The 13898-nt window shown below is 48.2% G+C and overlaps 1 protein-coding gene across 6 annotated transcripts in view; it reads left to right on the forward strand.

Annotated features, from left to right (window-relative positions):
• The first annotated feature begins 10737 nt into the window (after positions 1 to 10737).
• Positions 10738 to 13898, forward strand: part of KIAA1958 (KIAA1958 ortholog) — a 115103-nt gene continuing 111942 nt past the window's right edge. For 5 of the 6 annotated variants that reach the window (XM_073345663.1, XM_073345653.1, XM_073345654.1 and 2 more), the window contains exon 1: positions 10739 to 10957. The gene's annotated coding sequence lies outside the window, so the exon portion shown is untranslated. Of the gene's footprint in view, positions 10958 to 13898 lie in introns of all 6 variants that reach the window. The other variant, XM_073345656.1, reaches the window with a different exon arrangement.

A 13898-nucleotide genomic window follows, 5' to 3' on the forward strand; every position in this document is an offset into this window, starting at 1 on the left:
CCTGCAGACAGAGCTGGGGGACTTCCAGGGGTGCAGAGCAGAGCATGGCTGTTACATCTGCTGTGCCCTGGGCGCCGAGCCTTCGTGTATTCACTTTAAAGCCCTGCTCTGTGAAAAGTACAGAGGGCTTCGAAGCAGCCTGGACTCGGGTGAGAAAAGGCCAGAGATGGGGGATGGGGTAGGAGAGAAGAGAGGTGTGGGTGGATGGGTGGAATGGAAGTAGGAATCTGGGGAGAGAAGAGGAAGAAGGAAGGGCATCGCAGAGATAAAGAAGAGTAAGAGACACAATAACAGGGAGGCTGCTGCCTGCCACCTCGCTGACACTGTTGGTGGTCTTGAGGTGCGATACACCATGGTCTCTCCCACCATTCCTCAGCCTCCTTGAGGAGCATGGCTGGGTCAAGGAGACAGAACCTCTGTCTCAACAGACAGAACCACTTCTTTCATGGAATTGTAGACTATCATGGTTGAAAGGGACCTCAGGAGGTCATCTAGTCCAACCCCCTGCTCAAAGCAGTACCAATCTCCAATTTTTGCCCTGGATCCCTAAATGACCCCCTCAAGGATTGAACTCACAACCCTGGGTTTAGCAGGCCAATGCTCAAACCACTGAGGTATCCCCCTCCCTTTCCTCTGCTAGCTGTGCTGGCTGTTTGTGCCAAGTGTAGTAGGAAGTGCTGCTCATCAGGAACTGGGGCAGGAGAATAGACCATGATCCAGCAGCTCCTTCACACCGGCAGCAGGAATCAAGGGAGAGGTGACAGGATCAGAGGGAGGAAGCAAAGCTCTAGACAAAATCCAGATCTCCCTCCAGAATCCAAGACCTCTCCCTCAGGATTCTGGTTGGAACTGGCAGCCTCTGCTCTTCATCAGAAGAAATGGCCCTGATATCAGCTCCCTTGGCTGTGAAAACCTGCCCCCACTTTTCAGAGTAACAGCCGTGTTAGTCTGTATTCGCAAAAAGAAAAGGAGTACTTGTGGCACCTTAGAGACTAACCAATTTATTTGAGCATGAGCTTTCGTGAGCTACAGCTCACTTCATCAGATGCATGCCATGGAAACTGCAGCAGACTTTATATATACACAGAGAATATGAAAAAATACCTCCTCCCACCCCATTGTCCAGCTGGTAATAGCTTATCTAAAGTGATCATCAGGTGGGCCATTTCCAGCACAAATCCAGGTTTTCTCACCCTCCACCCCCCCACACAAATTCACTCTCCTGCTGGTGATAGCCCATCCAAAGTGACAACTCTTTACACAATGTGCATGATAATAAAGTTGGGCCATTTCCTGCACAAATCCAGGTTCTCTCACCCCCTCACCCCCCTCCCAAAAACCACACACACAGACTCACTATCCTGCTGGTAATAGCTCATCCAAAGTGACCATTCTCCCTACAATGTGCATAATTAAGGTGGGCCATTTCCAGCACAAATCCAGGTTTTCTCACATCCCCCCCACCCCCATACACACACAAACTCACTCTCCTGCTGGTAATAGCTCATCCAAACTGACCACTCTCCAAGTTTAAATACAAGTTAAACCAGAACATCTGGGGGGGGGGGTAGGAAAAAACAAGAGGAAATAGGCTACCTTGCATAATGACTTAGCCACTCCCAGTCTCTATTTAAGCCTAAATTAATAGTATCCAATTTGCAAATTAATTCCAATTTAGCAGTTTCTCGCTGGAGTCTGGATTTGAAGTTTTTTTGTTTTAAGATAGCGACCTTCATGTCTGTGATTGCGTGACCAGAGAGATTGAAGTGTTCTCCGACTGGTTTATGAATGTTATAATTCTTGACATCTGATTTGTGTCCATTTATTCTTTTACGTAGAGACTGTCCAGTTTGACCAATGTACATGGCAGAGGGGCATTGCTGGCACATGATGGCATATATCACATTGGTGGATGTGCAGGTATACGAGCCTCTGATAGTGTGGCTGATGTTATTAGGCCCTGTGATGGTGTCTCCTGAATAGATATGTGGGCACAATTGGCAACGGGCTTTGTTGCAAGGATAAGTTCCTGGGTTAGTGGTTCTGTTGTGTGGTATGTGGTTGTTGGTGAGTATTTGCTTCAGGTTGCGGGGCTGTCTGTAGGCAAGGACTGGCCTGTCTCCCAGTTTTTGGGAGGCGGGTGAGGGGGTGAGAGAACCTGGATTTGTGCAGGAAATGGCCCAACTTTATTATCATGCACATTGTGTAAAGAGTTGTCACTTTGGATGGGCTATCACCAGCAGGAGAGTGAATTTGTGTGGGGGGGTGTAGGGTGAGAAAACCTGGATTTGTGCTGGAAATGGCCCACCTGATGATCACTTTAGATAAGCTATTACCAGCTGGACAATGGGGTGGGAGGAGGTATTTTTTCATATTCTCTGTGTATATATAAAGTCTGCTGCAGTTTCCACGGCATGCATCTGATGAAGTGAGCTGTAGCTCACGAAAGCTCATGCTCAAATAAATTGGTTAGTCTCTAAGGTGCCACAAGTACTCCTTTTCTTTTTGCCCCCACTTTGTGACTCAGGTTTGCAAGGGGAAGCTTTTACTGGATCCTCAGCTGCTTCTCTGTGTGTAGGTGTCAGCAGCTGCCAAGGTTACTTTCCGTCACCTACGTTTGCCCAGGAGGCTAGGTCCTAGTGCATGCGAAGTTTGCCAGGGTGATTCGTGCCTTTGTCCCATGAAGCTATACCTGCAGACCGCTCAGAAAGTTCAGGTGATGCAGATGAGGTTGCTGGCTTGTTGGGTGCTATTCCGTGCAAGGAGTTCATCAAGCCAGTGCTCTGTGCCAACTTCCAGCCTGCTGCTAGGAACAATGGAAAGTGTTTATAACACATTTGAATGGTCTAATGGTCTGGATCCCACTCTCCTCATGTCATACCACAGCAGTTGAGGTCACTTCAGCACACAGTCCCCCATTTTTACTCAAAAGGCAAGAATGTTTCTTGACTTTCCCTATTAGTCCACAACAGCTCACATTTGTTGACCCTCCTGGCCTATCTGTTCTCCCAGCTTTTTCTGTGGGACATTGGAGGGCTTTGAATTTATACATTGTTTTAAGTTATTTTGTTTTTATTGATATAGGGTCTGATCCTACAGAGGTATGTGTGATGGAACACACCCTTGTGTTCACACCTTCCACACGATTGTAACCTTTCTATGACGTATGCCTTGCAAAGTATCGTTTGAAAACTCGTAACTTGCTGATCAGTAATATCGTGGTAAAGTGCACATAGCAACATTATAAAGTTATGAACATATATTGAAATCATGACTGAAGTGTGTTTCCCAGATACATCTGGGAATGGCTATACCAGTTTCTCAAAGACAAAGTGCAAGGTGACGCCCCAGCCAGGTGTCAATGAAGCTGATGGGCCAGGCCCATTACCTTCGAAGTGGCCATTCTTTGGCAAGGAAGGGGGCAGGGACAAAGAGAGCTACATCTTAGCAAAGAAACAGCACAGAGTCTCTGTCCCCCAGCAGACTGTATCCTGGTTCTCAACTAGAAATGTTTTTCAAAGAGGAAATAAGAAAACTATAAAAGGAGGGACAAATGCCCCAAGACATGCCCCCTCTCTCCTTGGCATTGCATCTAAGAAGACAAAGGAAAACAGCGGTTGGAGTTTTGGGGAAAGGATCCTGACCTAAAGAGTTTGGTCAGTAATACTGCTGGAAACATGGGGTGGGAAACTTTGCTTTGAATCTAATATACTTTGTTAAGTTAGTCAATACAAAGCATTTTATCTTTTTTTTTCTTGTAACTATTTCTGACTTTTATGCCTCATTACTTGTACTCCCTTAAAATCTCTCTTTGTAGTTAATAAACTTGTTTTATTGTTTTATGTAATCCAGTGTGTTCAAGTGTCTGGGTAACTCCATTTAGGGTGGCAATTTGTGTGTATATTAGTCCCTCAGAGGAATAATGGACTTACTATGTTCGTACGGTCCAGGACACACATTTCTGGGGGGAAATCCAGGACTGGGGGTGTGTTGGGGTCATCCTGCAGTATATAACCAAGGGTGGTTGAAAGCCAGGGTGTGACTGGCAGGCTGTATTTACACAAACATATGGGAATAGCCTGCATGCCGGTGGCTGTTTGTGACCAGTCCAGGTTGGAGCCTAAGCAGCAAGATATTGCAAGGCACCCTAGGTTACAGAGCAGGGGTGACACAGCCCCCTACTGGTCTGGCTTGCACCCTGGTATGTCACAGTATGGAGCTCCGACTGACTATAGTGAGAGCTATTAGTAGGTGTTCTGTGGTACTCTTATCCACAGGATCTTGAGCGTCTCACTTCTAATAACACATTCATCCTGACAACACCCTTCTTGTGTGAGACTGGCAAGTATGATTATTACAGATGGGGAAACTGAGAGGTTAAATGACTTGTCTGAGGTTACACAAGAAAGTCTGTGGTAGAGGTTGGAATAGAACTCAGCCCTCTTCCTTCCCTGTCTACTGCCTTAACTATAAGACCATGCCTCCTCCCTCCAGGGCACTCACTACCCACTAAGAGGTGCTTAGCATCTGACAGAATTGGGCTCACTGTTTTTATGTGCTCCCAGAGCTCTGGGTGGATGCATTTTAAACTGAAAAAAGGATGTGAGGAGAAAAATTACTAGTAAGAACATAACTCATAGCATAGCTCATCAGTAGGGTTAAACATAGGACCTTCAACACCAAGCACTGACCTCTACCACTTGAGCTAAAGAAGTAACTCCCTTACCTGGTAGCAGCAGTATGCAATTATCCTTCATCGAGGACCGGGTTCTACTGGAGTGGAAAGAAAAGCACACTGTGCAATCATGCTTCAAGAGTAGTTATTAATATAAGCAACTCACGAATACTCTTCATCTGAAATTGTAATACAGTGCTGACCTAATGGTGACATTATTAAGCTAGCTGGGCTCTTCTGTAGTGTGTATGATGTGAACCAGAAGCCTCTGATACAATTACAGGCCTCTGTACAACATGCTGATAATAGGATGGAAGCAACTACGTCAGAGCTTTGAGAAGCGTTTTCAAAATTCTCCTTAATTAATGAGTATGCACACAGTTTTTGCCTGTGGCCGCCACCAATTATCAAGAAGGGGCTGAAAGAAAAACCAGGTGGGGGATGGGTGCTGTTTTGGCTTATGACCAAATAAAATTGAGCAATGAAAAAGAGGAGAAAGAGGATAAACAGGGGAAAAAAAATAGAAAGGAAGAGGGAGAAAAAGCAGGCAATAGAAATGGGAAAGAAAAGGCAATAGAAATAGGATAGTGCTAAATGTTATATATACAGAGAACATGAAACAATGGGTGTTACCATACACACTGTAACGAGAGTGATCCGGTAAGGTGAGCTATTACCAGCAGGAGAGAAAAAAAACCGTCTGTAGTGATAATAATCAAGGTGGGCCATTTCCAGCAGTTGACAAGAACATGTGAGGAACAGTGGGGGGGGGGGGGGGGAATCAAAAGGTTTTTTTTCTCTCCTGCTGGTAATAGCTCACCTTACCTGATCACTCTCATTACAGTGTGTATGGTAACACCCATTGTTTCATGTTCTCTGTGTATATAAAATCTCCCCACTGTATTTTCTACTGCATGCATCCGATGAAGTGAGCTGTAGCTCACGAAAGCTTATGCTCAAATAAATTTGTTGGTCTCTAAGGTGCCACAAGTACTCCTTTTCTTTTTGTGGATACAGACTAACACGGCTGCTACTCTGAAACCTGCTAAATGTTTGTCACTTTGATTGTATGGGCATATATTACTTCCTAAATTGTATTGCTCCAGAAGATAATATTTAGATGTCTCACAGCTCCACGTTAGGAGGCAGAGAAGGGGAAGGGGAGGGGGGGCTGCTATCAGGTTGCTGTTAATGGCCTTGGGAATTTCTCTTTCATTTCACTGCTGAGTGTGTAATTAGATACATGAGGTGTGTATTTTAAAAAGTTCTGTTCCACAGGTGAAATCCTGGCCCCTTTACAGTAAATGGCAACACTCCCATTGACTTCAGTGCAGCTTGGATTTCACCCCACATATCACAAAAACATTTACTCCAGATTGCAAGCCCTGGATAATTCTGATATTGAGGGGAAGTGGCAGGTCAAGGCATTAAAAATAAGAGATTATGACAGAAGAGGGATCCTTTGGGACCCAATCCTGCAGCCCCTACATGATTGCTCATTATTCCCTTCAATAAGGACTTCTTCCATGTGTAAGGGTTGCAGGATTGTGACTTTGACTTTTAAAGTATTAAAGAATTCTGTAGAATTGTAGTAACAGGACAGTAAGTTCTTACTGTAAATAATAATAAGAGAGATTAACAAGATTAACTTTATGATCAAATAAGCACTACTACATCAAAGGCAAGCCTGGAAAAAGCATTGTTTTGGCATTAATATGCCACCAGATTGCATCTATTACACTGTTGTTTAAGCAATATTGCCATTGAAGCTAGTAACGTGTTCGCCCATTCAAATTTCCTGAAAGTTGGCACAAGGAAGACAAGAAGAAGAAACCACTGGGTTCAGAGCAGACAGTTCTTTTTCCAGCAGCACCTGTCACTTTCTCCCTCCGGAGTGACACAATGAAGAAGGGAGGAAATCCCAACTCAAGAGTGGAACAGTAAAGAGAATTCAGTTTGGCAAGAGTCCTGTTCATTGCAGGAGAAACCAAACACAGAGAGATAATAATGCAAAGTGCATGTTCGGTTATTTATAATTAAATGCAAAAAACCTATCAGTGTAATGTTACATGTGAGATTTTTCATTACACACTGCAACAGATAAAGCAACTTCCTGCAATATCTTTGGGAGATCATACTGTATTAAGTATATAAATGGTTTATGTATCATTGTGGGTCATGGATTGTATGCACTGCATGTGGGGAGGGTTACCACAGCTCTACCAGGGAAGGAAAACAGTTGGGGATGATTAAGGCTAAGCACGCAGGTTTTTAGACCTCCAGAGAGCTACTACACCTCCTGGGGAGGCTTGCATATTCTGGTTCAAACTGTGTTCGCCAGAGGCCAGCAGACAAAGAAGGGCCTTTTGGATAAATAACTCACGCTTAAACTGTCTTGGGACCTTCATTCTTGTTCCTGATCTAAACACTGATATGAACTTGGTGTGGCAGATGTGAGACCTGGGCGTCCAAAGGGCCATACTGAACAATGTGCCAGACAAGAATAAACTCTTGGAACAAAACATGTTAAGTAGCTTTTCTGGGGAATATCTAGGGGGAGGTGAATGCAAATTCTCTATCTCCGATTATGCAAAAATCCAGCTTTTTGAAGCTATCAATGTTTAATTTGTGCCAGAGCTTGTCAGGGCTGAACCCTGGCACCTCTAGCCTTGGCAGTCCATGGCCTGGGCACCTCTGGGCTCCCAGCCAGCAGCTGCCACTCTCTGGCCGCCCAGCTTGAGCCCCGGCATCTCTCTCATTACAAATTAAACACTGGAAGCTATTCCCTGAGGAGTAAGCCATTGTCTGCTGATTACCTGTTACATGAGTCCAAGATCAAGGTCCCAAGCCGTATAGAAGAAAAACTGGGCGATTCATGATTGTTCTGGTTCTGAATCTCGGACAGTTATGAACTTGTAACCAGGGGGAAAACCCAGTTGTGGGGTTTGAAAGACTGACACCTACCAAAGCCCTATGTTGGAGTTAGGGGTAACCACTGGAAGTATGCGTGTAAATTATTGTATTGTTTTTATATGTTTTTCTCTGTAAACCATCTATCTTAAGAATAAATTTGCTTGCTTAGAAGAAGCTGTGTGGTTGTAACTTATAACTGCTGGCAGTACTCTGGTCATAGCCCTCAGAGAGAAAGTGAAGTGCAGATGCTGGACTTTTAGGCAGATGGACTTACTAGAGATATCACCGGGAGCTGTGCAGCCTTAAAACCCTGCTCAAGAGGGAGTGAGACACAGGTCTCCACCAAAGACAAGGTGATGGCTGGAAGCCAGAAACCTTGCAGTGGGTGTCCTCGAGGGACCATGGCAGGGGAAACACAGGTGCAGTTACCCTGAAACTGTGATGCACACAAGTCAGGAAATTCAATTATTTGGTTTCCACAGCGAATATAATTTGGCTTCTTGCATATACGGAGTATTTTTTTACGATATATAGTGTTATGTATATGTATGCATATATATGTGCATACATGTTATACACACATCTTTTCACTCACACACACACATATATACAAATGTTAATAATATATAGTTATATACACATACAATGGCCAAAGTAGCAGCTGCTGTGGGAACTATGGGCCAGAACCTGAGCTGGTGTAAATCAACATAACTCCTCTGGAACAATTGCAATTTACATCGGCTGAGAATCTGGCTCTTTAACTTTGACACTCTTGACTTTTATACATTTAAAATTTCAGCAATAATCTTGCTTTTTTATTTCATTCCTTCTTTTGTTTTTTTTTAGTTTTTTTTTATATTTTCTTTTTTTTAAAACAACTATACTTATGTGGCTGTATTAAAGCCCCATGTTTGAATGATACTCCTTGTAGCTGTACATGATTTTCAAATATAGAACTGGACAGGGCCATATGCTACCCTGTGTTGGTTTTCCAGAGCAGGGTTTAGAATTCCCTTCAGTATCCACTTACAGTTTCCTCCATCATCCTGGTTTTGATTCAGCATAGCATAAGCACATGCTTAACTTTAAGCACATGAGTAGTCCAAATGACTTCAGTGGCTCACTTGCTTGAAGTTAAGCATATGCACACCCAAGTTAGGACCAGGCCTGCCTTGCTATGTCTGAGGTCAGAGTACAGTCATCTAGCAGAGGGATTCAAAGAAGGCTGAGAAATGTTGGTTAAATACATGTTTGCATCTTTGGCTGCTATAGTAAATGCTGCTTCTTTTACACACACACACCGGCCTGGTCTTCACTAGGAAAAAGGTGTATTTTTAACAGGTTAGAGTAGCCAAGGCAACTTTATTTTTAACATATACTATTTGGTCAAGGTAAATGTTAAGGTTAGCCCTTGGAAGCTAAAATGTGTCAAAACTACTGTTGTTTTTTAAAAGGATTACACACACCCCTCTCTTCCCTCTCCATTTTTTTCTTCTTCACTCTTTCCTTTAGTTTAACAACAACATTTACCCTCCCACAGCCAAAGCCAGGAAAGGACAGGATAGGATAGGATTCCTGTGCAATTTCCAGCAGCTCCACCAAGCAGCAGCACCGCCTCATCAAACACAACTGGGGAGAGAGAACTAGCCCAGCACTTTAATTAATCCCTGTTTAACCCCCCCCCCCCAATCTCCCAAAATAAAAACCGCAAAGAATATGGCCAGAGCTGCTTTAATTTAATAAGAGCGAGGCACAGATGTGTCTCCCGCGTGCGTTCCCAGCTGCTTCTCCTTGGACCCAGAGGAAGGGAAGAGATTTCACAGCTGTCCTAAGGCGGGTATTTGCTTGACATTGTGTTTAAAGTGCTGTTTATTGCCTCGCCATTGAATAACAGGCTCCCTCCCTCTCCTTCCAGCTCCTCCATCTTTCTCCCTCCTGGATGAGATATTAACCACCACAGCCCTCTGGCTGGCACAGGGGAGGGGGAGTTTCTGCACAAAGCAATCACAGCCAGCGCCAAATGCAAGCTGCTTTCATCTCTGTAACTTTGTCCCTCCTCCCCGTCTAAAAATAATACATCCGAGGGGGTCGGGGGGGGGGTTGTTTTCCTGGGTGGGGGGTGGAATTAGCTGTTAGGAGCCCATTTTAAGTAACACTTTAAGTTCCTAAATTAGGGACACATATCGCATGATTCAATATTTACAATATAAATCTAAAATAACATTAAATGGTAGCTCATTGGGGGTGGGGGTTGGAGTTCCTACCTGGACCATGTGAACGGTGTCTGGCTCCGGCTGAGGGGTGGGGGATTTTTGCATTTCAGTGAAATTCACAGTTTGGGAGAGCGCGTCTTAAAATCTCCTTCAGTCCAGTTGTCCTATACAAACTGTGTGTGTGTGTCCTAAACCGTGCGCGCGTGTGTAATATAAAATCTGTGTCGATATACACGTACACACAGACGCTACGTGAGTGTGTACACTATATATGTGTGTGTGTGTGTGTATAGGTGGTATATAACACATTGTGTGTATCGATCCTGGATATGCGCATCTATACACACCCCCCCCCATATGTGCGTTTAGTGTGGGGGTCTATGCATGCTGCTGTACAATGCAGAAGGTGTGATGTTATGTACAGGATACATATCTGTGCCTATAAACACACGTTTAAGATCTAGGCGTGTATCCCCGCGCACAGCGTGTCCACACGGCGTACACACCCCCCCAGTGATACGTGCAATAGGGCACGCGCCATAGGCTGCAGTGTGCACAGGTAGGCTGTCCGGGGGCCACAGCGGCACCGAACGCGGCTTTCTAGCTCGCACCTTTCCGCATGATCAGCCCCCCAGGGGCTGTAGATAGACTGTTATACTGCGGAGGCTTTCCTGTTATCCACCCCCACCCCCTTCGGCAGGCAGAGTCCGGGCTGGCAGCTGTGTGTGTGTGTGGGGGGGGGGGGCGAGGGCAGGGCTCTGTGTGTGTGTGTGTGTGTGTGTGTTATTGCACACTTCCTGTGGTATATTTATGACCAGGGCTTCGATTTCCGGTAGCTGATACGAGCTCTCTCTGTGTCTCGGTGTCTCTCTCCCTGAGCATTGAATATCAGCGGGCGGGGGCGGGGGCGGGGGCGGCGGAGGAGGGGGGGGGGTGGCCTGGCGCGCGCGCGCCCGACAGACAGACAGGCAGGCAGACAGACAGTGTGGGGGGTGGCGGAGGACAGAGGGAGAAGCCAGTGACCGGGGGATGGGAGACACCTTCCCCTCCCCACTGCCACCCCCTCACCATATCCTCCCGCCGGCCCCAGCCAATAGAGGGAATAGACCACAGCCTCCCCCCCCCCGCCCGCATTCCTATGGACAGACACCTGCAGGTAGGTGGCCGCTGGAGGAGGGGGACAGCCGGGCGTGGGACACCCAGTCTCTCTCTTTGTGTGCAGGGGAAGGAGGGCGCTTCGGAAACCGCTGTGCTCAGTGTCGCTCTCTTTGTGCAGGGGGCAGTTAGGGAGAGGGTGGGGGTGGGGGGTGGGGGTGGGGGTGATGGAGATCCGTGCGTGCGCCTATGCACACAGAGTGTCTTCCCCTGCGTTGGAGGGCGAGGGGGGGCGGTAGGATGGCTGTTGAAAGGCGGAGAGGGGTGTAGGGGGGAGAAGTTATGTACAGTGCGTGTGTGTGTGTGGGGGGGGGGGTAAGTGGAGGAGGGTCAGGAGAGCATCAACCAAATGATTCAAATAAGCCAACACTAGACAACTTATTAGCGATCAGTTCTTCCTCTTCGCTTTTGGGTTTTTTTTTTTTTTTTTTTTTACAAAGTTTTTAGGGCATAAATCAATCAGCTGACCCCACCCTTTCTTTTCTTATCCCCTAGTTCTTGTGCCCCTGTTTGGATGGCAGTGTGTTATGTGTGTGTGGGGGGGGAGCTCTTGGGCTGTGAGGTGTGTATTGGGAGGGGGTTGGCTGTGTACAGAGGTGTGTGTGTGTGTTGGGGAGGAACGGTCGAGTGGAAAGGGGTGTGTGCTGAGAGGGTGGTATGGGGTTGTGAGGAGAAGAGACTGTATTGGGGAGGAATGGTTGTGTGGAGAGAGGGGTGTGTGTGTGTGTGTGTGTGTTGGGGAGGAATGGTTGTGTGGAGAGAGGGGTGTGTGTGTGTGTGTTGGGGAGGAATGGTTGTGTGGAGAGAGGGGTGTGTGTGTGTGTGTTGGGGAGGAATGGTTGTGTGGAGAGAGGGGTGTGTGTGTGTGTGTTGGGGAGGAATGGTTGTGTGGAGAGAGGGGTGTGTGTGTGTGTGTTGGGGAGGAATGGTTGTGTGGAGAGAGGGGTGTGTGTGTGTGTGTTGGGGAGGAATGGTTGTGTGGAGAGAGGGGGGTGTGTGTGTGTGTTGGGGAGGAATGGTTGTGTGGAGGGATGTGTATGGGGGAGGAATGGTTGTGTGGAGGGATGTGTATGGGGGAGGAATGGTTGTGTGGAGAGATGTGTATGGGGGAGGAATGGTTGTGTGGAGAGAGGGGTGTGTGTGTGTGTTGGGGAGGAATGGTTGTGTGGAGAGGGGTGGTGTGTGTCGGGGAGGAATGGTTGTGTGGAGAGGGGCGGTGTGTGTGTCGGGGAGGAATGGTTGTGTGGAGAGGGGCGGTGTGTGTGTCGGGGAGGAATGGTTGTGTGGAGAGAGGGGTGGTGTGTGTGTCGGGGAGGAATGGTTGTGTGGAGAGGGGTGGTGTGTGTCGGGGAGGAATGGTTGTGTGGAGAGGGGCGGTGTGTGTGTCGGGGAGGAATGGTTGTGTGGAGAGGGGCGGTGTGTGTGTCGGGGAGGAATGGTTGTGTGGAGAGAGGGGGGTGTGTGTCGGGGAGGAATGGTTGTGTGGAGAGAGGGGGGTGTGTGTCGGGGAGGAATGGTTGTGTGGAGAGAGGGGGGTGTGTGTCGGGGAGGAATGGTTGTGTGGAGAGAGGGGGGTGTGTGTCGGGGAGGAATGGTTGTGTGGAGAGAGGGGTGGTGTGTGTCGGGGAGGAATGGTTGTGTGGAGAGAGGGGTGGTGTGTGTCGGGGAGGAATGGTTGTGTGGAGAGAGGGGTGGTGTGTGTCGGGGAGGAATGGTTGTGTGGAGAGAGGGGTGGTGTGTGTGTCGGGGAGGAATGGTTGTGTGGAGAGAGGGGTGGTGTGTGTGTCGGGGAGGAATGGTTGTGTGGAGAGAGGGGTGGTGTGTGTGTCGGGGAGGAATGGTTGTGTGGAGAGAGGGGTGGTGTGTGTGTCGGGGAGGAATGGTTGTGTGGAGAGAGGGGTGGTGTGTGTGTCGGGGAGGAATGGTTGTGTGGAGAGAGGGGTGGTGTGTGTGTCGGGGAGGAATGGTTGTGTGGAGAGAGGGGTGGTGTGTGTGTCGGGGAGGAATGGTTGTGTGGAGAGAGGGGTGGTGTGTGTGTCGGGGAGGAATGGTTGTGTGGAGAGAGGGGTGGTGTGTGTGTCGGGGAGGAATGGTTGTGTGGAGAGAGGGGTGGTGTGTGTGTCGGGGAGGAATGGTTGTGTGGAGAGAGGGGTGGTGTGTGTGTCGGGGAGGAATGGTTGTGTGGAGAGAGGGGTGGTGTGTGTGTCGGGGAGGAATGGTTGTGTGGAGAGAGGGGTGGTGTGTGTGTCGGGGAGGAATGGTTGTGTGGAGAGAGGGGTGGTGTGTGTGTCGGGGAGGAATGGTTGTGTGGAGAGAGGGGTGGTGTGTGTGTCGGGGAGGAATGGTTGTGTGGAGAGAGGGGTGGTGTGTGTGTCGGGGAGGAATGGTTGTGTGGAGAGAGGGGTGTGTGTGTTGGGGAGGAATGGTTGTGTGGAGGGATGTGTATGGGGGAGGAATGGTTGTGTGGAGAGAGGGGTGTGTGTGTGTGTCGGGGAGGAATGGTTGTGTGGAGAGAGGGGCGGTGTGTGTCGGGGAGGAATGGTTGTGTGGAGAGGGGCGGTGTGTGTGTCGGGGAGGAATGGTTGTGTGGAGAGAGGGGCGGTGTGTGTGTCGGGGAGGAATGGTTGTGTGGAGAGGGGTGTGTGTGTGTGTCGGGGAGGAATGGTTGTGTGGAGAGGGGTGTGTGTGTGTGTCGGGGAGGAATGGTTGTGTGGAGAGGGGTGTGTGTGTGTGTCGGGGAGGAATGGTTGTGTGGAGAGGGGTGTGTGTGTGTGTCGGGGAGGAATGGTTGTGTGGAGAGGGGCGGTGTGTGTCGGGGAGGAATGGTTGTGTGGAGAGGGGTGGTGTGTGTCGGGGAGGAATGGTTGTGTGGAGAGGGGTGTGTGTGTGTGTCGGGGAGGAATGGTTGTGTGGAGAGGGGCGGTGTGTGTCGGGGAGGAATG

This window comes from Lepidochelys kempii, chromosome 5 (genome assembly GCF_965140265.1).
Source record: "Lepidochelys kempii isolate rLepKem1 chromosome 5, rLepKem1.hap2, whole genome shotgun sequence".
Taxonomy (NCBI): Eukaryota; Metazoa; Chordata; order Testudines; family Cheloniidae; genus Lepidochelys; species Lepidochelys kempii.